Source organism: Peromyscus californicus, unplaced genomic scaffold (genome assembly GCF_007827085.1).
Source record: "Peromyscus californicus insignis strain IS unplaced genomic scaffold, ASM782708v3 Scaffold_24__1_contigs__length_46423439, whole genome shotgun sequence".
Taxonomy (NCBI): domain Eukaryota; kingdom Metazoa; phylum Chordata; class Mammalia; order Rodentia; family Cricetidae; genus Peromyscus; species Peromyscus californicus.
The window spans coordinates 41,748,456-41,773,224 of NW_026294535.1; the positions used below are offsets into that span (position 1 = coordinate 41,748,456).

The window sequence follows — 24,769 nt, forward strand, 5'->3', positions numbered from 1 at the left end:
GAGTGAAATGGAGTCCCAACTGGGACATTGTCTTGCTACCAAATGAAGTTTCCAGCACCAGGACCACAAGTTTCCAGTATCTTGACAGTGACATCTAATTGAGTTGTTGGTCAAAGGGCTCCCATGGAAATCCCCAAACAACCCAGGCTGTTGCTCTCCACAGACTGACAGTGGGAGCTGTCATTCTGAAGACAACACTCACCCAATTCATTGAACACTGAGAGGTAGAGCTGGGACCTACATAGAACCTTCACCCACATGTTATAGTGACTCTGATATGTGAAGGTACTTTGAAGGCCATCAGAAGAGAAAAGTAAACAACCCCGTGACAAATCCTTTGGTCTATAATCTCTCCTGCCTGGAAAATACACTAGAACAATGCTGGCACAAAGCCTATGGGAGCAAACAAACAATATCATTTAGGGTTCCAGGAGATGGGACCCATACCTAATACTGCTTAGGTGACCAAGAACCAGAGACTAGATAGCCCAGAGACATAGGGTACAACCAAATACTACAGGAAAAAAAAAAGAATGAGGAGGAAGAAGAAAAATGTAATAATGACTCCTAATGACATTCTGCTATAATCATAGATCATTGCCTTATTCAGTCATCATCGGAGAGGCTTCTGCAGCAGATGGGAACAAATAGAGACCCACAGCCAGACATTACACAGCTCTAAAGGAGATGTCTCCATCAAGTCCTTCCCCTCAGAGCTGAGGGAACCCCAAAGAGAAGGGTGCAGAAAAAAATGTGGGAGCCAGAGGTGATGAAAGACACCAGGAATAAAAGGCCCCCTAAATCAATTGAGCAAGGCTCATATGAACTCACGGAGACTGAAACAGCATGAACAGGGGTCCTACGTGGGTCTCCACCAGGTCCTCTGCATATGTACTATAGCTTTCAGTTCAGTACTTGTATGCAGCTCTAAATGTGTGAAAGGGTGGGTCTCTTGAGGCTCTTTTCCTCTGCTGGTTTGCCATGTCTGACTTCGATGTGGTAGTTTTTGTTTCATCTTACTATATTTTATTTTGTTAAAAAAAATTGAGAAAAAAAAAGGAAAATAGATACAGAAAAATGAAATAAATTTGTAATTTCCATAAAAAATAGAATTAGGAGGAAACAAGAAGATCAAAAGACAAAGAGCTCATACTAGGCTTGTATAAGCAATGTACATGTATTCATAAAATCTGAAGATGGAAATTTATTTTGAAACTCTTGTTACACTGTAGTTCAACTCACAAAGTTTGTGTCTGGTAGGAAAATGTGAAGAAAAGGCTTAATGTAGATTGTGCTTATTTAAATGTCCTTTTATGTATAAATAAGCATACATATAAAAATATATAAACTATATATAATTAAATATAAATATAATATATAACATATATACTATGTGTTATAAGTGATATAATTATGCTTTATGTATATTATATATCTATTTATTATGTAATATATAATATATAAAAACATATTTTTAAATATATATTTTAAATACATAATAAAATATATAAAGAAAGAAATATATTTAGAGAGAAATATATATTTACTTTGCAAGTGCTAAAGAGGCCTTTTTTCCTTTTGACACTGTATAAGCAACATTAGGAAATAGCTGAGGCTTTTGGATGTGCACCATCACCTCTGAGCACATGGATCCAGTCTGAGATCTTACAGTGGGGGAGCCATCACTACACATCCTACCAGCAAAGGCAAACTTCCCTATGAGAGACATCCAGAAAAATCCACCAACACTTTCTATAGCAAGTATGATCCACACTAGGGGGCATGACTAGCCATGCTTCATTAAGGTCTGGGCTGGAGAAAAGCATCAGAATATCCAATACTGCTGAGACATTCTCTTCAAATCAGAAACTTCTACACAAAATGATTGTCTAGAATATAAAAGCAGTAATGCTACAAAGGCATATGTTGTAATAAAAAAATAACAGACTAATTTGTGTTTATGCTGGAAAAATTTAAGAATACATCTCAAAAATCACTACATGATTATATGTTTGGAATGACTAAAATATTCGTTTATGAATATAAGTTTACTATGCCCTATGAGGCAGGAACTGCATACTGTTGAGCACAATATCTCTATCAAAGAAAATGGTTCTTAGCAAGGTTTTTGAATGCATAAATAAGAGAAGGCTAATTATGATTAATAACATGGAAAACATTTGGCATCAACTGAACATAGACTTGTTCTGCCAATACAATAGGCAAATTAAAAGGACCACTGCATTCAAAATTTGTCAGAGGAGAATGTAGGAATAAGAAAGAGAGACGCTTCCTTTGGTCAACACGAAAGGCCTCTGGTTCAGAGATGGAGGAGACAGCCACCTACAGACTTACTTTCCATGTGCTTCTCAAACAAGTTCACACTGGCACACACATGTGCTAATAGCCACCATGATTCAATTGTCTACAGAAATTAAAGCTTAAAAAGCTGCACAAGGAGATTTCAAACAATAAGTATGAGCTATGCGTTCACCACAGAAATTTTTTTTTTAACTCCAAAATACTTCAATTTTTGTGTAATGTCTTAGAAAAGGAACTTGGAATATTAGACTCTGTTTGAGGTTGCCGAGAGGAAAGGTGACTGTTTCCAGTTGATAATACACGGCAGCACTTGTTTCTGATAGGGGCTGCCAACAAATTTCATTATATTTGTCAATCAAATGGCAAAAGTGAAGGGGGAGGAAATCACTGAAAAAAAATCCTAAACAATCACAAACACTTGGCATGATAAATGGTTTTTAGCAATCAATAGCAAACAGGAATCCTTTTGATATTTGAGTGGATAGAATGCAAGGGTATTTTTTTTTTTTTTTTTGCAAAAACACTCAATTTTTTTCAGAACTCCAGTCATTTAGTTTCTAGTAGCAAGCGAAAATAATCACATTATTTAGAAAAGTGGAATTTGATTTTTTTCCTTAGTCTGTAAACAGTACATGATAAAGTAAGACTACATTGTAAACACAAAATAGGACATCTGCAAAAATTTAAATAAAACACATAAGTTGTAATCATGATGTGCTCCTCCTCCTAGTCAAACATTAGAAACAGAAAAAAAAATCGCCAATTCTTTTGGGACAACTCACTTAAGTGATAGCTCCAATTTTCCCGTAGAAACACCTCTTAGTTCCCTTCAACTATTTAAACAGAGCTAAGAAAGAGACACTACCACAAAGGTCATGCCAACTCCTTGGAAGTTTCTATATACAGGCAGGGTATAAGTCTTTTGATTTCACACCCACCTCGCACCATGTACCACTTCAATTGGCCATTTTGATCTGTGTCCTTTCACAGCCTTGAAAAACATCAGTAAAATGCTAGCCAAGTCTGGGGAGCTTATCTAGGGAATTACTGAATGGGAGAGGGAGTCCCGGGAACTCTTGACTTGCAAAGAGTTTTGACAGATTTGTAGAAAACCTCGAATGTCAGTTGTGGTATGTGATGGTAGTGCTCTCATGGACTGAGGCCTTAAACTGTGAGACAGTATCTACTTAATGTTGGCTGAGAATTGCAGAATCCATTGAAGTAGGAAACAAATCTCTACATCTAGTGTCAGGGGGTTGGAAACAGTCATTTTGTTTTGCTTTTGTCTCTTTGATTATACACTCCCTGTCACAGAGACTGTGTTACAGATGTAGATTGTTTTCTGCTTATCTGTTTTAATATAAGAAATTTAAACAGGGGGAAGATTTCGTCAGGGGCACAACAATGCACTTTTTTTTTTTTGCAGCAAACAAAAATTTGATGAAACACACTGAAAATTAATTTCCCCAGGAAGGAACAAAGACAGCATGGTGAATAGTCTCCACTGTCAACTTGACTAGATCTGGAATCGACTAAGAGATGAGGCCCTGTATACACTGACGTTGAGAACACCCACCCTGAATGTAAGTAGCACTTCCAGTGGTGGCCCAGATGTACAGACGACAAAGGAAAAAATTTTTGCTATTTTGCCTGCTTGCAATGTTTCATCTTGTTGGACAGTGCATCTACGTTGTTTGCAAGTTCATCTACCCATTACTGCCTCTACCATCCTTCATCTTCCTATGCGACTGAAGAACAGTGATACTCCAGGAGTCCTGCAGTCCTTCAGCACCAGACTGGAACTGCCAAAGTACACAACCTCATGGATGAAGCAGTTAGTGCCCAGCCTCTCCGGTGTGAAGGCAACCTGTACTGGACTTCTCACACAGTATTCTACAAGCCAATCTAATAAGTCTTCTTTGTTATAAAATTATTCTGTTGGGCCTATGTTTCTAGAGGACCCTGGATGATTCAGATAGTAATAATGGTAAGAGTATTATGAAAAAAAAAAAAAAAGAGTCCTCAACTTCTAATCCAAATGTTGAAATGACTGAGAATCTTTCAGAAATACATCAATATATTAAAAAGAATTATTCAGGTCCAAGCCAGGAAAGAAAAAGAGGTTACAAACTTTTGCCACATGTATCCTCTTACGTTGATAGTTCACAGTAATAGAAATGGGATAGAAAGGTACGTGACTATATGAGTATTTGATGCTAAAATTAAAATTAACTAGTGTACTTCACACCGGGTCCAACCACCAAGGTATAGAACATCTCAGATGATAACAAAAAAGGACCAGAAACTTAATAAACCAGGAAGACCTATGAAAATACCATGGTCTCCTTTTAATTTGATATTTACAAGTAATAAATAATTCATAAGATATCCATAAGTAGTAATTGCTATATAGTATCTATAGTAATGTTTTCTATGTGTTAACTATTGATCAACATGATTATTATGAGTTCTATTGGTCTCCAGCATATAAACATGAAGGAGATTTTAACTGCACTTACTAAGATTGGAGATAGTTACTTACAGAATATGTAAAAAGAGTGATCTGCATGTTTGGTTCAACCACTGATGAGCTGTGTGAACCTGAAAATCTTAATCACTAAAAGTCAGTTTCTTCTTCTTCAAATATGAATACTTCCTAGGTTATTTAAAAGCTGTGTATTGTTTTAGTACTTGTATGCCATGGGATAATATTTGAGTAATCATGTTTAATTTCTTAGAGATACAATAATTCTACACATATCTAAATTTCAAAGTTAATGATAACCTCATCTCATGAGATTGTGGAGTTCAAGTTTCTCTTCTTTGAAACTGCTTCAGAATTTTTTTTAATATAAAAAGAAAAATCTGAGGAGAATAAAATTTATTTAGAATATCCCACATGACTATTAAATGCTACTTAAATAAAAGTGGTGTAACTATTTAAGTATATATATATATATATATATATATATATATATATATATATATATATATATCAAGACTTTTAAGTGTACACTTGAGATGAGTCTCTGGATTATACTGACTTCTAGTCAAGCCATATGTAAAGACTCAGAACTGGGACATCTTGGGTTAAAGAGTTTCTGAGTACAGGGTACAGCTAATACTTTTTCTTAAAATGAATATCATGATAGCCTCCTGGCAAATATCCCAGTATGAATACATTACTTTAATGAGAAATTAAAAATATTATGTCAGGGAAATACTTTCTTCTGATAGATGAAGTCAGAAACATTCACTCTTCCTCCTATAGACACCCATCAGTCTTTGCCCATAGAGTCCATCTAAAGGGAAAGTTCCATGAAATTAGTATACATCCCCCACAGATCCATCACACCATTTAGTACTATACGCTTGATAATTGAATTTTTTTCAAACACAAAAATAATTTTCCAACTTTGAAAATTCCATGAATTTTTATCTAGATTACTCAGTTTAAAAAAATGGTGTACAAGTGCTTAATTATTTAAGGCCATTTTAACATTTTCTAGCTGCCCAAGTATCACCACTCCTGGTTAGTGGATTGCGCAGTATATAATGGGTTCTACCTAAGCTCACTTGTATACAAAGCTGAGGAATTTGTTTCGGCTAGATTTCCAATGGAAAGAGAATTGAGGGAATAAGTCACAGAGGCAATGTTAATAAGGGGCAGAAATTCAAGCTCTGATCGTACATTTTGTATCTGTATATAGCAGAGAACTTTCCAATTAGGGCCAACAAGTAGAAAGCTGGTAACTCCAAGCTGAGATTTATAGGGAGAGGTCAGCAGCCCGTAATGAGAATCAGGAGCCCATACATCCAGCCATAACACCTTCGGTATAAGCAGAGTTCTAATAGCAACAGCTAACGGCTCCACGACAGCAATAAATAATGCGCAGAGAATACTCTAGCCTGAGGCGTCAGGAAGAGAACTCTGGTAGCATTCTACAGTTTTCACTAATGTTAGCTGAGGGAGTTCTAACGGGGATGTTTCACTCTAACTGTACCCGACGCATGGGATGCAGAAACCACAAGAGGCCAGCGAGAACCTTTCGTGGGAACTGCTTCCTTCTCTCAGTTTAATTTACACCCAGGCCCATTTCTTTCAGAGAAGGGAGGGGGGAAGGAATGATGAAGAGAGGGAGGAATGCAAGAAAGGACAAAAGGAGGGAGAAGGGAGGAGATGGCACTGAGATCTGCTAAAAAAAAAATCAAAACTTGACAAAATTCTCTCTTTAAACTGATTTTCATAACATTCCTCTATGTCTTATTTTTTTAAAAATCTAGTTTTTCAAAAGAGTTTGCTGAGACAGGTTAGCAAGAGACCTTCACATTAGTTACAAATCTATCAGGGTCAACAGCCACAGGAGGTCTATCTTATGACCCTAACCTTTCTTCCTTAAAAATCCGGTTAGGTTCTTCTGTCCCCCGTCTCCCCCAGTGAATTCCCACATACCTGTGCTGTCATTAGAGCCAAGGTCAATACCTCTACACCAGAGCCACAACCAAGGCAATGATCTCTCTTCCTAGTACAACAGCACTGTGTTAAGCTTCGCTTATCCCATTTCTACCCATATCTTTGAACATTTTTCCTTATTAAAATAAGTAACAGACATGGTGTAATTCACTTGGCATGTGTTGCACATCTGTAAGTTAAATCTCAGATTGCTCACGTGGTATATAGTGTCACCAGTTGGAGGTGTTCCGCCCACTCCTCAAGGTCATCTACACGCAGCTCTGAAGCGTTATATAACAGCACAGAATGGAAGCATATGACCCTACACATGTGACTCTGGGCAAGGTAAAGAACCTGGCTACGTGTGGTTCCCATATTTATAAACTAGAGTTCATGCTACTAACCACCTGCCCAGGTTATTTTTTAAATTGTCCTGATAAAACACCATGTCAAGAGCATCCTATAGAAAAAAATATTTAAAGGCTTTCAGTGCAGAGGGTGAGACTATGACCATCAAGGCAGGGAACATGGAGATTGACAGGCAGGCATAGTGTTGGAGCAGTAGCTGAGAGTTCACCTCTGATCCACAAGCATAAGTCAGAAGAGAGTTAACTGGGAATGGGATGGACTTTTGAAACCTCAAAGCCCAACCCCAGTGACACACCTCCCACCAAGGCCACACCTCCTAATCCTACCCAAAGAGTTCCACCAACTTTGGATCAAACATGCAAATATATAAGGCCTTATGAACCATGCTCATTCATATTACCAGAGATCCTTTAAGAAACTTTTTTTAACCTATTCTTATTGGGTGTAAGTCCACTAGATGAAGTTTGAAGTTTGTGCAATAACAAAGATTGCCTAATGATGCATTTCTCAAAATGTATCCCTGTCATTGCCAACCATGACCAAGGGCTTTTTACTCCGTGTGTACTAGAAATCCACTGATCTTAGTTATCTAACTGTTATCAAGGAATCACCTTAAACTTTAACTAGCCCCTGGAAATAAGAAATTATGACTTTACTGTGAAACAGTTATCATGAGAAAATAAATCTAATCAAAATTTAATGCACATGTAACCATACAATTTTTTTTGGTTTTGGTTTTGTTTATTTTGAGACAGGGTTTCTCTGTGTAGTTTTGATGCCTGTCCTGGATCTCACTCTGTAGACCAGGCTGGCCTCAAACTCACAGAGATCCTCCTGGCTCTGCCTCCTGAGTGCTGGGATTAAAGACGTGCACCACCGCCGTTTATAGCCATACAAATGATAAAACATGTAGTCAGAGACTGACTCTGTGAGACTGCATTATTTGACTCTGTGCTGAGTGGTTTTGTTTAATGTCAGGGAGGAGAAGAACTGACTTGATTCGAGGGCCAGAGTAAGCCAAGTCATTTCCACATGCATTTCACTAATACTCGCATCAAGGGCACTCTGATGAAAGAGGCTTTACTTCCCACACTCAAGATGAAGAAAGAACCTCTGAGTGTCTAAGCAAGTTTCTTCTTTTCACGCCACTGGTACGTGGCCAGCACTTCAGAAGCATGATCTTCCAGCTGTTTCCCTACAGCCAGGTACAAAATGTGCTAGAGCACGTTCAAACCCACAAGAAGCAGAAAACAGGTTCCTGTTTTCAGAGCATTCCATGGGCAGACCAGCTCTTCAGCTCAATGTGAAGCTGTGGTAAGGCTGAGGCTGAGGCTCTGAGCTTGGCCGAGATGAAGCACACCGCACCAAGGAAGGCAGCCGCAAACAGACGTGATATCACGCTGGCTGGAGTTCAGAGGCAAATCCAAAGAGGAGAAGAGAGTCAGCTGCATGGCCTCTTACACAGCACTAAGTTCTCTCTGCTTCCTCCCTTGTTTCACCACACGTTCACATTTAGGAAGATTTTATGTTGATTTAGGATGACTTTATGTAACACTTAGTATCAGTTGTACAGGATGAAAAGAGATCAGCACCACCATAGTCGAAAGGTTTCGATAGGTACAAAAGTTTAAAAAGCAAGTTTAGCACACAATGAGTTCTTAAGATTTTGATCACTTAATGAGAACTAGGAAGATCCAAAAGGAACACAATTTTCTGGTTGGAGTCATTGAACTGAGCCTCATGGAAGAAACTGGAATTAGAGATGTCCAACAAGAACAAGATCGATACAGATTACATGACAGATGAAAAGTCGGCACACAAAAAGACATAATGAAAATCTAAAGAAGGGCAATAATAGATTTTAAGTTTAAGAAACTCATGTTTAATTTTTTTTAAATTTTTTTCAAAGAAACTCAGGTTCTTACAGAAGTGTTATCTTTTTAAGAGAAATGAGTTATTTAAAGATGTCAGTCACTTCCACTCTATTTAAAAGTTGCTCATAAAATAGATTACTGTCTTTCATCTTATTCCTTATGAGTAAAACATTGCAAGTATGCTGTGTTACATATACAGTGGCCATTATACAACATTTAAGGAATTTGAGAATATGTCGTTTTCATAGACGTGCAACTGTGAAGTAAGAACCAACTATAGATATCTGATAAAACAATGAATGATTGCTGAGTTCTACCTTGGACGTAGCAGAAATAGAGAACAACGGGTATAATTAGATGCAGAATGTTGTGGACTAAAGGCTTGTGCTTCCACAAATTTATATGTTATAGTCCTACACAAGATGTCATTATATGACAGAGCTTTGAGAGGCTGTGAATGCAAGTGAGATGATACAGTGTGCGCTTGTTTGCAAGCACAAATACAGAGTCCAGGAAACTTGGCCTGTCTCTCCTCTCCCCTTAATTAATGAAGATGGCAAGAACACTCATCAGAAACTGTCTTTACCTTGAATAAATGTCTCTTATTTGAGCAAAATAGTTGCTCATATTTCCTTATATGGTATGAACTAAAGGAAACATAAACGTGGAGAGAGATAGGCTGACTGGCAGATAACTTAACTTGCAAGCAATATAAATGAAGATGGGCAAAAGTATTATGGAGGAAACTAATTTAGTTCTAAGCCAGTTTGACTTCTGGGAAAAATTTCGTTTGACTAGCTTATTGTGTGATATTAATTAACCGGTTGAGTTATTTAGTCATCAACTGAGGATTTATCCATGCAGCAGTCCCAAAGGCAAGAGCATGGTGGAAACATGGGAAAAGGGGTGTTATTTGTTTTCTATCATTAAATAATAGCAGAGGCAGATATCGAAGCATATAATTAGAGTCAAATGTGCTAAGACTTAGATGAAGTTTGTTTGAAAGCAACCAATATTCCCTAGGGGACCTTGGCATGACTTTGTAGAGGAAGTAACAGTTAGCAGAGTCATGGAAGAAAAGTTGAGTAGAACTTTGGAGAAGTCATTTCTGATGTAAGATCAAAATACACAGATTTAATGATTGAAGGGTCAGGCAGCATGTGACAGCTTTCACCACGATCAGAAGGGGCATGAATTGAGAGAAAAAGCCTATAATGGTAGATGACAGCATATGATAAAAACAAAGTTAAGGATTGCAACAGCCCTATCCACGTGGTCACTGCAGATCACCAGGTACAAGAAGGATAAGAGTTGATGAAATTTCTAGTAAAATTAGTTCAGTATCAATGGAGAATCAAAAAATAATAATGAGAAAAGAGATGAGCAGTGGGGTAATTCAGACAGATGATGTGAAAGTTCTCAACTGCTCAGTCAGCAGCAATGGAAGAAATGGTGTTGAATTTAAGAATGCACTGAAGCCAAGCATTTAGTGTAAGTGTAGTGTGATGATAAGTGTTAAGAACGACCCTGGCATTTTCCTCATTGAACACTGGTTACATGCTGATTATTGAGTTTGTTGTTCTAGCCATGGTATGTGCCATGTGGTCACTCAAGAGGACCACTACCGAAGTCCATAGAGCAAGAACAGAAGCCTAGAAATCTTTCAGCTTAGCAGGATTCACCTGACAGTGAAGAAAGATGTATTGCTACAAAAGAAACATGAGAAAAGGTATAGGCAAACGTCCAGGTAACAGAGGAAAAAGGGGTCTCCAGGAAGGAGACAAGGGCGAAGATGAGCCTTCATGTACATCAAAGAGAATGGGAAGTGAGTAGAAATGACATATTTACCAAGAGAAAGGTGTCCCATTTAATCTTACTCCCTTGGAACACCTGTGGGCAAAAAGCATGTCATTATTCAAATGTTAAAAGTAAATTATTGAGGCTGAAGTTTCTCTCTAGCAGAATTAATCACAAACACCACAAAATACAATCAAGAGAGAAAGAAGAAGGAAGAGGGGGGAGAGAGAGAGAGAGAGAGAGAAAGAGAGAGAGAGAGAGAGAGAGAGAGAGAGAGAGAGAGAGAGAGAGAGAGAGAGTTCCATAACACCACTTAACCAAGAGGTAGACATGAAATTGGTACAGTTTAGAAATTCTGAATACTGGTCTATTAGAGTTTAAATATTTCTAGAAGATTTCATTTAATTTTTTTCTAATTAAGTGCAAAGAACTGAATAGATTTCTTTTTCATCGCTGAGGTTGTGACACAATGCCACAGGAAATTATTTCTGGTTTAATTCACTAGTTTGCACAGACTCCCCTGGGGTCCAGGTCAATGTGTGAGAGCATAGCATGGTGTGAAAGAGACGGAACCTGTGGGGAGCTGCAAGACTGGCTTCATTTCTAATGAGGGAAAAGTTTTATTTACAAGACAAGTCAGCTGTGAAACTGAAGTAATAACATGAATTAATTTAAACACTCCACACTTAAAGGTCGAGTACTTCTAACAACTCTTACCCATGTTCTAGTAAGTAGAAAAATGATATTAAGTAGTATTTATAAATATTTATGAATGTTAAAAGAATAGTCTCTTGGTGGGTGGGGACTGTTACATGCTACGCATTCAGATGAAAGTTTGAATCCATTTTATTCAGTGGCAAATGACTGAAAACTCTAAGGAGCTTTTGTCTGCATCAGACTAGATTTTTCCTTTAATCTGACCAAGCTGCCATGAGTTGTAACCTTGGCAGTTAGGAAGCAAAAGCAATCAAAGGAAAAGTGAGCAGATTTGTGCTGTGGAGTCAGCCGGGTCTCAGGGGTGCGTTCTCATACACAGACAGAAGGATGCTCACTTATGACGAGAACTGGACTCTTGCTCCACAGTGAGACTCCCCAGCAAGGAGCAGGACTCCCGTGTCCAAGTCTGGACAAACCCTGCCTCTGTTGTTCAATGGCCAAACAGTCACCAAAGTCCCCGAACCTCAGTAGTAATCATCTGTAAAACTGAAAACCAGAGAGTGGTCTATTTAAGATTAGTAAGACAAATACATGAGTGCACTGTGACCATGGAGAAGGCAGAGCCCACTGAAAGTACTGATTGCTCTATTATTCATTTTTGAGTTACCTAAGTCCTGAGAATACTCAGAACGTGACTGACTGTACTCATTTGTGGGAATTTAGTCTCAGTCTACACCATCACTTCTAAATCACACATTCTTCCCTCAAAACAAACACAAAGCCTCAGATGCTTAAAAGGATGAACAAAAAATTATTCTTTGAAATAGTTAATAATTTTCTTAGAATTTTGGCACCACAAATACTCATTTCTCTAAAACACTCATGATTTTCATTTTATAGTCTGATTATTCTTACTAATACACACACACAAGCACATATGTGTATATATCTATATATGTTAGTATACATGTATATATGTATATGTGTTAGTAACATATACATTAGTGTATATGTGTGTGTTGGTAACAAATCTATACATACTTGCCCACTTGTGTTGGGCTGACATACAAAATGCTGTCGATAATTATAAATAAACACATGATACACTGAAGTAGGAAAACTTCCATTTGTGAAGTTTTACATATTATTATAATTGTCAATAAATTTTACAAAATTTGCCTCTTTGGCTAACAACTCTAGCATTCAATTTTTTTCATATATAAATGAACTTAAACAATAAATTTTTACCCAGCCTGGTTCATTGTTTGATTTCTATTTCATGTATTAGAAATGCTGGCTACTGCCACCCATTATTCTATTTGCTTCTAGATGGCACTAAAGAAATATATCTGGACATGCTTGTGTCACACGGCTCTAACTCCAGCTCACAGATAATAGACCCTACCAAGTTCAAGGGAAAAAAAATAACTAATACTATTGAATGAATGCTATATTGGAAAGATTCCTCTGACTTTTCCATGTAGGAACTTAGAATCCTTAGGCTGACTAGGTTAGTCATTATCTCCATTTACTGAAGAAAAAACACGAGTTAGATGGTGGTCAGGAAAGTTCTCCAAGGATGTAAATTTAGTAAAACTTGGAGCAGAGATCATCAGCCAGTCTAGCTACTGACTTCTAATCATTCTATATACATGTGTTAACTAGTTTGTTTCTGCTATCTATACATGTGGCTAAGCCAATTGCAGTTTGTACGTCAAGAATTTTAAGTACTCTATGGGGAGACTGAATCAGGGTGCTATGGTAGATACTGGATGGGTGAGATCATTTCCTGTTGCAAATGCATGGCAAGTTTATGATGAACATCTTTATGGATGATTTTATCTGTTGCTTCCCCTGGTTCTTGCTTAAGAAGCTCTTATAAATGAGCATTGTTTGGATCTTTATTATGTGGGAATTATTAAAAGGGTGAGCTAAGTTGGGTTGCTAGTTAAGAATTTATGTTTCTTTCTGCCAGGGCCTAAGGCATTATCAAGCACAGTAGACTGTGGATCTTCTGAAACATGCTGGGCTCCATAGTCATTTGAAGAATGACTGTTGATTATAGATCCTCAGATTATGTTTTTTTGTTCCCTTAGACAACTGCCAAGTTTACAAGTAGACCGGTTTCTCTGCATTTGCTAGGTGCCTCTCTTTATTTCTCTCCTTCCTCCCCTCCCCCTTCCCTCCCTTCCCCCTCCCTCCCTCACCTCCCTTCCTCCCTCACACCTTTGTCTCTGTCTCCATCTCCATGCCCCCCCCTCTCATATAGATGTATCATTTGGGCTTTGAAACTCCAAGACCAATGCGCTCAGTGCACCAAATATCTAAGGAAAGAAACCTGAGAGATCCTTTTAACTACCCAGTTTCCCTTGTCAGTTCATTTTATTCTCTAGATGTTTCATACTTTCTTATTGCTTTTCATATTTTATAAATGTTTAGATACTTTCAACAGTGGAGTTTTGGACTACAAAGACCGTCTTGCACAAATTAACTCCAGAAATAAACTGACCAATCTGAAATAAAGAAGCATTTCTTGAGTCCTGATTTCAGGAAACATAGATCTTAAAGGGATGGTGACATGGGGGAAATCCCATCGCTATTTTCTATTTTATAGCTGGAGTCAAAAATATCTGTGAGAGAGATCCAGATCAAGACCAAGGGAAGCAAAGCTATTTCTAAAGAGGAACCAAGGTGGGGGCTGGGTCATGTACATTACCAAAGATGAAGCCTCATCATAAAGCTGTGTGATCATGACATTTAGACACACTAGTGTTAGTTTGGACCAATTACAAAGGTAAACACACACACACACAAACAAACACACACACACACACACTGCATGTAAGCTATAGTTTTAGGACAAATGGCCATCTACATAGGGAAATGTGGCACTGGAGTATTTCTGCCTATTGTGGGAATAAATGAACATCAAAACAATCACTGAAAAATGATTCATTACATAAAAGTGTAGTACACAGTGGTGAAACACATGTAGGGTATCGCTTTTCACTCTACCAACTGGAAGAGATATAATCAGTAAAACACAAAAATAACAAACAGAAATAACACAACAGTAGGAACAATGAATTCATCTATTAAAATTTAGAACCATTTGTGGAGACATACTATAAAGAAGTAGAAACAAAGTTTTAATCCAACATAATGTCACTATAATATGTATATATAAAAACTATGCAAGATCTATATTACATGTAAAACTAAAAAAGTTAAAACCATCTAGAAAATGCACAAAGATTTATCAAGTACTTGGTGATGGAAAAAGACAATTATACTCTGGCTTCCTCTATCAATATATTGTGTGACTGAAGCATTTGACAAACTTCTGCATTTTTATTTTAAACAGCCCCAGTGAAGGAGGAGGCAGACAGCAACTTAAATTTTTCAAACGAGAAGAAAAATGATGGTGGATTACATGGCATCCCAGCAACATCTGAGTAGGTTGATAGTAATGTTTGAACATGTAATTAAATGGGTGCTTTCACCATCAGCTTCTGCTTCATTAGAAGACAGTTTTCTAGCTCACTTAACAACCTGTCTTTACCTTACTCCGCGTGCTCGGTGACATACGTGAGAAGCTCAGAGGACACTCACAATCTTCTCACTTTGAAAGCAGGGCTTAATGGGACTGGGGCATTCATTTTCCCATTTACTTCACCCTGAATAATCAGAGATCAAATGGGAAGTGACTGGGCAGCAGTGGAGGAAAAGTAGACAAGGTTATAAATATGGGCATGCATCCTCTGCACCATCCTCTGCCTCTGTCCCAGTCCAACACTAACTGGGGACATTTGAAAACATGCACTTGTCTAGCTTCGGTGTGGAAAAAAAAAATCTTGTAATAAAAATTAAATGCTGGGGGATATCTTTCTGTACACTGTGAATATATGTTGTTCCCATTGGCTAATAAATAAGCTGCTTTGGCCTATGGCAAGGCAGCTTAGAGGCAGGCGGGAAATCTAAGGAGAGAGGAAAGAAGAAAGGCAGAGGCAGAGAGATACGAGACTGCCCAAGGAGCAAGAAGATGTCAGCAGACAGGTGATGCCAGGGCCATGTGGCAACATACAGATTTATAGAAATGGGTTGATTTAAGATGAGAGAGCTCGCTGGCAAGTGGCTAAAGCTATAGGTCATAGAGTTTGTAAATAACATTAAGCCTCTGAATGATTATTTTATAAGTGGCTGAGAGACCACAGGGCCAGATGGGACCAGAGGAACCTGGGACCAGAGAAAACTTAGGCTACAATTAAATAATAATTAAAAAAATGATTTTTGCATCTCCTCACATTTGAAACAAACTTGTGCTCAGACCACATACTCTGTTTCCCTGTCACAATCTCTGTAATCTAAGAATAAAAGGAGAACAGTAGTTTGGAAATTCAGGCAAAGACAAATTGATTAGAGGGTGTCCCAGAGAGGTAGGCAGACAAGACTAAATGTTAGAGGAAATAGGAGCATGGCTGGCAGTTAGAAAGAGGAATCCATACTTGGCCCAGCAGATGAGAAGGACATGAAGTTCAGGCAGCACAGAGACCTTCCCAGACATGATCTACTCTAAGATACCAGGATCTCAGCACCCAGGCAGGGAAGCAAGGACTCTGTTACCCAAGGAAAGACACTAGAGCAAACATGGCAGAATTCCAGAACTCACTATGGGCTGCAAAGGCAGAAAACTCAATATAATCAATAGACTGTGTTGGGAGCTACCATAAACCAATCCCCAAAGCAGAGGGATGTGACATTGTGAAACACAAGGTTATGAACACAGGCCTAGAATCCTCTCTCTCACACATACACACACAAAAATAGATGTCTAGACTTCAGAGAGAACTTAAGGGGCCCCTAGGCTAAAGCCTCACTACTAGAAGTTCTGCTGGGAGTGTAGCTCAATGGTAAAGCACTCTCCAGTTCAAGCAATGTCTTGGGTTCAATTCCCAGCACTGGAGGGGGGCGTGCAGGGTGAGGGGGAGGAAGTCCCTCCAGTTGTCATTAAGGAATACCACTCAAGGAGCTTTACAGTTCCTACTAGAGAAAATTATACATTGTATCTCATACCAAACTGTACTTGGCTTAATAATGCCATCGCAAGCCAAGTTTGCATAGTCAGACAAACAAATGAACAAACCAAAAGCCACTGAGCTTAGAAACCAGGGTGAATGGTAAATTGTTGAAAGGTAATATTGGGGATAATAAGAGGGGTGAACTCTTTTGTATTATCTGTTTCTCACAAATAATCCTATGTGCTTCCTTTCTGTGGGAGTGTTTCTGTTAATTTTCTTCTTACTCCTAAATGCTTGATGCTTCCACCTCTTCTACGAGGATCTCACTCATCTTCTCTAACCAATTTCCTGTTTCTTTTTCCTTCATTGGAGACATACAACCTTATTCTGCCCCGCAGACAGATGTCAAGAACAGAGGCAATCAGAAGGGCCCGTCCGTAGTCATCAACTTTTCAGACTGATGGAACTGCAAAGACAAATGCCATCCCTTCTGAGATTCACAGGCAAGAAAAATATCTTCACCCCCTGGGCAAGGTCACACTTGCCTCCTTAATGTTAATGCTGATGCAGACTGACAATATTGTGGTGTCTTCGTCTTTCATAAATACACCTCATTGTACAGCCAATAATTACCTGGACTTCTCAGAAGAAAGAGCTGTTATGTGAAGTAGGAGATAATTTTCCAAGTTGACCTGTTCTGTTTTGCATCTAGAATTTGAACACTGAGTCTATAATCCTTGGAGACTCCTCTCTGTTAGCAAAACTCAGAATAACATACATAATCAAACCTGTTTCACGGACAGGTATTTTTGGCACCAACAAATCAAAATCTATTCAGTTCAGTTGACGGGAAGAGAAAAAAATAAAAATAAATACTGCTGAGGCTCAGAAAATGATTTTTCCAAATTAAAGTGTCAGAAACAAAGTTTTGTGTCCAACCTTCTCCTGCCCTCCTCTCTCCTGCCTTCCATCCTCAGCCCCTTCTTTTCTGCACAAGGAAGCCACAGAAACTATTGCTCATCTTCCCCCAAGAAGGGGCATAGAAACCAGAATCCATTATCCCCAATGCCAGGCAACAACACCGCATTGGCCCTTCCTAATATTTGTCTGTAAGAATTGGCCATAAAGAAATTGTCTAAGGGGTTGAGCTCAAGTCAATAGCGTGCCAGCTGCCCAAGCAGGAAGGCTTCAGTACAGATCTCCAAAACCCAGATAAAAGGCCAGACGTGGCAGTCCTGAGCATCTGTAACTGCAGTACTGGGTAGGAAAGAAGGAAAATACCGAAGCTCACTGCCAGCCAGTCTAAGCAACAGGTGAGCAACAGGTTTGGTGAGAGACCCTGTCTCAAAAAATGTGGAGAATGGTACAGGGTGACTCCCACATTGGCCTCTGGCCTCACACACATATATACATGGGCACATGCACCTACACACTCTATATACCCCTGTCTCTCTCTCTTTTCTCTCTTTTGCTCTCTCACTTGCTCTCTCTAACACACACACACTCACACACACCCACACCCACGTGCTTGACTGCCAGTTATAATAAAACCACTTAATGAAACCACTTCCATTCTAGAAAGAATTCTACACCATAAGTGGGAGGAAGGAATGCTGCACATAGAAGCCAACAATGTGGACAGACCCATCTTGTTGAGAGTCTCTTCAGTTTATTACTCATAGATCACACCCATTTGGACCCATCATTTCTACACAGCTACCTACTCTTCACTTAAGAGTAAAATGAGTTATATCAGTCTAAGGCTTAAGATCTTCAAAATTAAAGTCCTGTGTTGTGCATAGAATTATTTATATATATATATATATATATATATATATATATATATATATATATTTGATATATTATATATATATGTTTATAATTCCATATCTGTATTGTTTATCACTTAACTTGTCTTTTGTTAGAAAGGTGTTGCTTTACAAAGGACATAATATGTAATCCCTTTTCTGCCAGTGATGTAGCAACCTAGAATTCTACTGCCCAGCTAAGGTATACTTTCTGTCACCCATGGGCCCTCGATGTTTCAGCTGCCAGGAATATTGGCTAGGTGTTAGCATGTGGAGTGTGGGGTCAGAACACCTCGTTTCAAACATCATCTCTATTATTTATAAACTTGGTTAATATTAGTGAATCATATTATGTTTTAATGTCTTGGTTCTGTTTCTGGGAAAACAACAATATATCTGCTGCAGATAAGCACTGGAGGGCTCCTGTTGCAAATCATCCTCTGGTGTGATGGAAGGATCTTTCTACTGGCACTTGGAAGGGACCCAATCCGGTGTTGGTGTGGGCCCTGGGATCTGTTTGTGTCTTCCCACAGGACAATGAGGTTCCTCTTTGGGTTCCTGAGCACTGCGTGTGCCCTGTGGCTGCTGCTGAATCCCAACATGGCAGAGACCTATTGGGCCTTCATGAAGAACTCTCCCCTTCTGATGCCAATGGGGATTGAGAGCCCAATATGGCCAGCCTGGGCTACACAAGTGCTCTGTCTTAGGTTAATGACCACCCCCCAAGTATTACCTGTCTCTGAATACTCATTATCATACAGACTCAACCACGTGAGCTGTAGAGTAACTGCTGCCAAAGATCTCAAAGTGACACTGGGCTTGCAATCTGTGATCCTCCCTTTTTACTAAATAACAATAGTCCCTCCTAGGTGTATGGATTAGACAAAATAACACATTAAGTATTCAGAATGGTGCCCAAGAACTGTAACTCATTATCATAACAGACTTGTTATGTACACATGCTTCATTTTCCCTCCTTACCCAGTGGCTCTGTCACTGCATATGTGCCACACTGCCACCAGCTCAGTGGAGTGCTGTCTTACAACTCCAAAGGCCAAGTCTGATATACATGGCTACCTCATGGAGTGTGTGGACAGGCATGGAGCCTCATAATTGGTTACTAAGAGGTCACAGGCCTAATTCAGAGAGTAATAAAATTGTGACAACACAGAGAATACAAGGCAGAGATACTTTCTCTCTCACTGCAATATTAAAATAAATTCATAAGGGTGTTGTCCAAGAAAAAAAATAGCTACTTGTAATGGTGGCAAGTTCACTGTTTTCCCAAAAGTCTTTCAGTTGAAGCCATTTTATAGTGTTTCACAGATTGAAAGACATTAACTCATGAACAATACTGAGCAAATAGTAGGGTAAACATTTTTTAAGATTCCTTGATTTCATGGTTCAATTTGTTACAATGAGACTATATGAAATAACCCATGGTACTAAATTGTAATTAAGTCTTAATGCAAATCTGGAATTGTTAAAGAAGTTCCCCTTTGGATCCTATACATCTGAGAAGGAAAGGGGCATGCCATGAAATCCGGTTATATGAAGGTGAATGTGCATTGGAACAGGAAGTGTTTGTTAAAGAAAACCACTCTAAAAGTCTAAATATCTAAAATCGGAGTTTTAGAGATGATGGAAAGCAATGGGTTTGTAGAGATTTTCATTATAATCACTTTACAAGTATAAATATATAACAGGAAAAAAGTCACAACATTATTATATACTCATAAATGTCTATACAGAAAATGAAGACAATTCCCACGTCAAATATCACTCTAGTACCAAACCTGCTTTGGCTGCCCTGTCTCTGTCTGTGGACTCTTGCCATGTTCCCCACTCTGATGGCCTCTTACCTCCTAGAGACAAAGCTCAAATCAACTCTTTCTTTTATAAGCGGCTTTGGTCATGGTGTTTTATCACAGGAACTGAAAAGTAATTAGTATACCTACTATCACCCCTCACCAAGGAAGAATCAGGTCAGCATATCTTGGTGCCCTGTTACAAGTTTGAGTTTTAAAATTACTACTTTATTTGCAGAGAGAGAGAGAGAGAGAGAGAGAGAGAGAGAGAGAGAGAGAGAGAGAGAGAGTTGGGTCTAGGACAGAATTAACAAATTCTGAAATGGCCCTAAATTCACTTTAGTCATTTTATACTATGCCTTAACTTGAGGCAGCATTCTCAGAACAATTAGAAAACTGAAATATCCATCCATTCTTGAATACTGAAGATGTGTTACATCCTGTTTATCAAATATTCAGCCACTATTTAAGTATGCAAAAATAAACAAACACAAATTTCATTAGTATGAAATTTTTTCATCTTTGGCAAATAGTAAAATCACTTTAAAATCACTTTATCGCATATTAATAACTTCTTGGTAAATCTATGTTTGCATAATTACCTTATATATCCATGTAACCAGGTCCACTTAAAACTAATTCTAGGAGACAAAGTGTTACAAGTGGAAAAGGCTGAAGAAGCTCTCTTCTGAAGGGTGTTTTATAAAATTTAGAAAATGTAAATTTCTACCAAAATGGTATGCATATCAAATTTGGAAATGTTTATATTGTAGATTAAGTTAAGTGCTACTCTAACCAAGTGGCATTTGATGAGTATATTAACAATGAGTGATGACATATATGTAATATATGTGTGTGTGATGCCTGTATAAGTATCATGAACAAGAAATTACTTAAACAATGTATTCATACAACTAAAGATAGAGTAAATTGATAACATGGGGATATTAAGCATTTATTCTTCATTTAATGGAGAAATGAGCCTAAGAATAATACTAAAACAAGGAGGTGATTTGTCCTCATACCACACTATTAACTCAAAAATTATTCATTGGAAAATAATAAATTGTCAACTTAATCAGTCACCTACCCAAATAATGCCTTTATGCCATGACCTATAACAACTAAAACTTACAAAGTCTTATTTTAAATAAAATCTTCAACAGAATATGATTTTTTAATAGGCTGAAGTACTAAAATATTCTACCAAGCCTGGGTAGAAATGAGTCCTATTTATCTTCTAACTGACGGATGTTGGGGAAACTGTGGAAGGAAGCATGCTGTTTGAGCAATGCCGCAGCTCTAGAAATGCCAGAATTAATTGCTGGGAGCTCTACTTTTCCTCAGAATGAAAGTGACCCAGTTCTTTTTCATCCTTCTTATTAAACATCCCTTCTTGCCACTCTGACCATTAGCCAAAGAGAAACAACTGAACAACTAACCAAGGAGTTAAATCTAGCACAGCCTTAAATATACACTAGGTTATTTTCCAAATTGACTGTCAGATAAAACAAAACTCAACTAATAGTTATTCACTGTATTTGTAAGAAATAGCTAACGCATTCTTTTTTTCATTAAAACAGAGTGTCCATCAATTTTGGCATAAGCTGAAGAAAATGAGCTTATAAGAAAATAATACATTTTTAGATCATTTTCATGAACTGTCCAGAATGTCTGTGTTGAGGGAGAAATGAATTTTTATAGTTTTGGTTATCTAGTTCTATTTGGTTTTGCTCAAAATAATGACCAAATGTTTGTGTTGAAAGCAAAAGGAAAGATTCCTACAAATGACCAAGGTGCTCCCATGCTCAGTAAATAACAAGCATCCCTAATTTTTCTACTATATGCCTAGTGAAACTCTGCACAAAGAAACGTCTGCTCTATTTACACCTAAAGGTCAGAGACCTGAGGTGGCAAAGTCATAATCCAGTTCCTTTAGGCCCCATGCTGCTGGGTGTCCTTTATGCTTTTCTTTGTAGGTCTGGCTTCTGGGAACGATTAGGTTCCAGCGACTGTTGTATGCAGCTTCCCCTTTCAGCGAAACTGAAGGGCATTTCAGAGAACAGTCACCAACCCTCGGCTAGAGTTAATGCCAAGAACTAACTGAGTCAAGCATAGGAACCAGGTCAGGGTGCACAATGAGGGAACAGCAGGCTCCAGCAGGCCCCCTTGGTGATTCTCTGGCACTGGGGAGCTAGCAGGGATGAATACTCTTTTGAGTACAGAGAAGTTTATGAAAATATTGCCATTTACACAAACTTCTTCATACTGATTAGGACCTAGCTTTTGCAAGTCCAGGAGTGGATTTTTAGAGCAATGGCAGCACCATCCATGATGCTCCTAGGGTATAAATAGTCTCCAAGAGAAGAATGTCTGGTAACAGGGAGGGTGTTGTCATCGATGCAGTTACTGTGACTGTACAGTGCTGATTTCACAGAGGTGTCTGTGAGAACTCTCCATCGGAATTTCTTCCAGTCGTGACACACTGGAAGAGAGTCTCTCAAGAAACCTGCTTCCCACCCTGACAGAAAACCCTTCTAACATGTACTAAAATAACAAAATGTAAAAGTCAGTGTGAAAAGAAGAAAAGGATTTTGTTCATGGTAACTGCCATATTTAAGATGAGATTATACTGAAAATTTTAAACAAAATTATCCTGAAATTATGTCACCATGTATGCATTAAGTTTCAGTACTGCAGGCTTTCAAGACACAGTCTGGAGACGTAGAAAGGAAGATGGCCATTAAAAAGGAAAGGGTAACCTCCACAAACAGGAACTTGTCTCTCACAGTTAAGCGAGGCCAAGATAAAAGCGCTGGCAGGTTCAGAGTCTGCACAGAGGCTACATTTCTTCCTCCAGAATGCTGCTTCGCTGGCTGCTGTGCCCTCCAAGAAGAGGAACACTGTGTTCTCTCTTGGCAGAAGGCAGAAGGGCAAGAGGCCCAGGGGCTGCGGGAAGCCTTAATCCCATTGATGGAGCAGGCACCCCGCACAACTGAACCACCCGATGAAGGCCCTACTGCAGAACACTGACATGCTGCCTGCCATGTTCCCGAATATGGCCAAGCCACTACAGCCACAGCAGCAAATAATGCGCTTTCACACAGTAAGGTTGGATTCTATCATAAAATAAAGTTAAAGCCATGACACTCTGATCATCTCATAGTATGCTGGTCCCTTTTAATAACATGAGATGCATATCTAAACCACTTCTTTTTCAATCATTAAGGAATATATATATATATATATATATATATATATATATATATATATATTTAAATGTTTTTTCCCTTGGATTTCAAACTATTTAAAAATATTTCTTGCCCTGGGATACAGTCTGGAACCATGTGCTTCCTGGAGGCTCCAGTGTGTCTACTGTTTATGTGTTAATCCTACTTAGCATGATAAGAGACTGATCATGAATACTGGTCATAATCCTAAATGTTTCTAACTTGACCTTTTATTGCAATATTCACAGAAGAAGCCTTATCCATTCAGGGATACCTGCTTTACATAATTCCCTCTTGTGTGAATTACTGGTTTCAGTCCTTTGGTTTTTGTGAACAACTTGAAAAGAATGATTGTTTGGAAAAAATACATAATCTGTGATTTTGGCCAATCTTCAAAAGCATTCAATTAACAATGGAACATTTAAGAAAAAACAAAACAGAAAGATTGTAAATAGGTAAATGAATGAGAGTTAAGAATTTTTTTAAAAATGGCACACTTCTTGTTTTCCTTCTCAGCCCTCCCCTATAAAGTACTGTTCAGTGGGTAGTATGTAATTGTACCTGATAATTTCTCACACTTCCTTGACTGGCTATCTTTGGAGAGTCAAGAAAGTGAAATTTTAATTGCAGTGCACGAAGCAAACATGTCTTAGTCTCTTTTCTTTGTTGCTGTGATGAAATACTCTGAAAAAAGGAACTCAAGGGAGAAAGTAGCGTTCCTCCTCACTCACGGTTGAAGGCAGTCACTGCAGCAGGAGCTCGAAGCAGGGGGTCACACTGATCCCCAGTCAAGACACAGCAATGAATGTGTCCTACTGCTCAGCTCCCCTGCTTTCTCCATTTAGCCAGTCCAGGATGCCCTGTCCAGGGATACTCCTGCCCAGAGTCCAAGACTGGTCTCCACACATCAATTAACATAATTAAGTCAATCCCCCAGGGGAATACCCAGAGGCCCATGTCGCAGGTGATTTCTCCTTCATGGTGCCCATGATTTTCCTCTAGCATGGTATATATGCACGAACAAGGAAGAGCCAATTCTGTGCAGGACAGAAGAACACAGGAGACAGGGGAGGGGCTGTGCGTGTACAGACTTCTCAACCCTTTCCCTAACTCACCAGGGTGTTTCTATAACGCATTTCAGAACGAGGCTGTGGTAACAATGAACAGAACTGTTGAGGATGCCAGATGGCTTGCAGAGATGTGTGCAGCAATGGATCTCAAAAGCCCCACTTCCCAAGTGCTGGCAGACAACAACGTCGAATTCGTTAACTATCTTCTCTTTCTCACATTCTAATCCTGGACATCTAAGTGTGTAAATCCTTTTGAAAAACTTTCAGACACCAAGAGAGTACTGAAGAGTTAGGCATTGTGATTCAGGAGCACACCTGTGCCAGTGCTGCCTGGGGAGAAAACATGGGAATCACCAAAGCTTT

The 24,769-nt window shown here is 38.7% G+C and overlaps 1 protein-coding gene across 14 annotated transcripts in view; it reads right to left on the reverse strand.

The window, feature by feature from the left end:
- Slc16a7 (solute carrier family 16 member 7) overlaps positions 1–24,769 on the reverse strand; it is a 165,253-nt gene that overhangs the window by 126,260 nt on the left and 14,224 nt on the right. For 4 of the 14 annotated variants that reach the window (XM_052753515.1, XM_052753506.1, XM_052753512.1 and 1 more), the window contains exon 2: positions 15,035–15,149. The exons of the other annotated variants lie outside the window; for them this stretch is intronic. The gene's annotated coding sequence lies outside the window, so the exon portion shown is untranslated. The remainder of the gene's footprint in view (positions 1–15,034; positions 15,150–24,769) is intronic. 14 annotated transcript variants of the gene reach the window in all.